The sequence below is a fragment of the Polistes fuscatus genome, unplaced genomic scaffold, assembly GCF_010416935.1.
Source record: "Polistes fuscatus isolate 324 unplaced genomic scaffold, CU_Pfus_HIC Scaffold5, whole genome shotgun sequence".
NCBI lineage: Eukaryota > Metazoa > Arthropoda > Insecta > Hymenoptera > Vespidae > Polistes > Polistes fuscatus.
The window spans coordinates 268355-269425 of record NW_025113129.1 but is presented as its reverse complement, the minus strand read 5'-3'; the positions used below and the strand labels follow the sequence as shown (position 1 = coordinate 269425).

The 1071-nt window shown below is 34.7% G+C and overlaps 1 long non-coding RNA gene across 1 annotated transcript; it reads left to right on the top strand.

Moving 5' to 3' along the window:
- The first annotated feature begins 321 nt into the window (after positions 1 to 321).
- On the top strand, positions 322 to 686 carry LOC122522393. The gene is made up of 2 exons (XR_006305046.1): positions 322 to 399; positions 558 to 686. It is a non-coding gene; the product is annotated as an uncharacterized LOC122522393 (long non-coding RNA).
- The last annotated feature ends 385 nt before the right edge of the window (positions 687 to 1071 follow it).

Sequence of the window (1071 nt, the reverse complement as noted above, 5' to 3'; positions counted from 1 at the left end):
TATCCGCGTGTTGGCTTACGAACAATACCATTTACGTGTGGTTGTGCGCTGATTTGCGTTTAAGCGCGTCGCAAATAATAATAGCGAGAGACAGACAGAATGAGAGAGAGAAGAGAGAGAGAGAGAATGAGAGAGAGAGAGAGAGAGAGAGATTGAGAGAGAGAGAGAGAGAGTATTCTGCGAGAGATAATGCCCACTGTTTTATTGCCGGATTCGCGAAATACCAGGGCGCGTCGGTGCATTAGAGTAAGAAGAACAAAAACATGAGATAGAGAAAGATAGAGAGAGAAAGAGAGAGAGAGAGAGAGAAACATGGGTGGGCTGAGAGGGGGTTGAGAGGACAGAAAGGGCAGTTCGTCGACGCACACCTGCGAAAATCGTCCATGACACGTTGTATATGTATATATATTTATTTATTTATGTATATGTGTATGTATAATAAAGCCTATGTAACCATGTATATACATATGTGTATGATGTATGTATGTATGTATGTATGTATACTAAACGTTTCGCGTTTAATCTTCGCGGCTGACCGACGACTGATTTATCTGCAGTTTCTTTTCGCGTTCAGAGAGAGAGAGAGAGAGAGAGATAAATAGACGGATGCGTTGCAGTTTCGTACTTGATGTATTACCGACATTCGAAGAAAGCAAAGAAGAGAGGAAGAGGAAGAGGAAGAGAAAGAGGGAAATAGAGAGAGAGAGAGAGAGAGAGAGAGGAGAGAGAGAGAGAGAGAGAGAGAGTAAAGTGATAATCGATAGATAAAAGAAATATCTTTCGATGTTTCTTTAAAGATAACAAGCTAAAATATGAGTATTTGTATATTTTGATATAAAATGATAGAGAAAAATAGGTATATATTTAATAAAAAATATATATGTGATAAATATAAAAAATGTAAACCTTTATTTACTTTGCTGATTTTATCATAATTATGTTATGTAATAAATATAATATATGTGATAAAATATATAAAAATGTAAACCTCTATTTACTTTGCTGATTTTATCATAATTATGTTATGTAAATATAATATATGTGATAAAAATATATAAAAAATGTAAACCT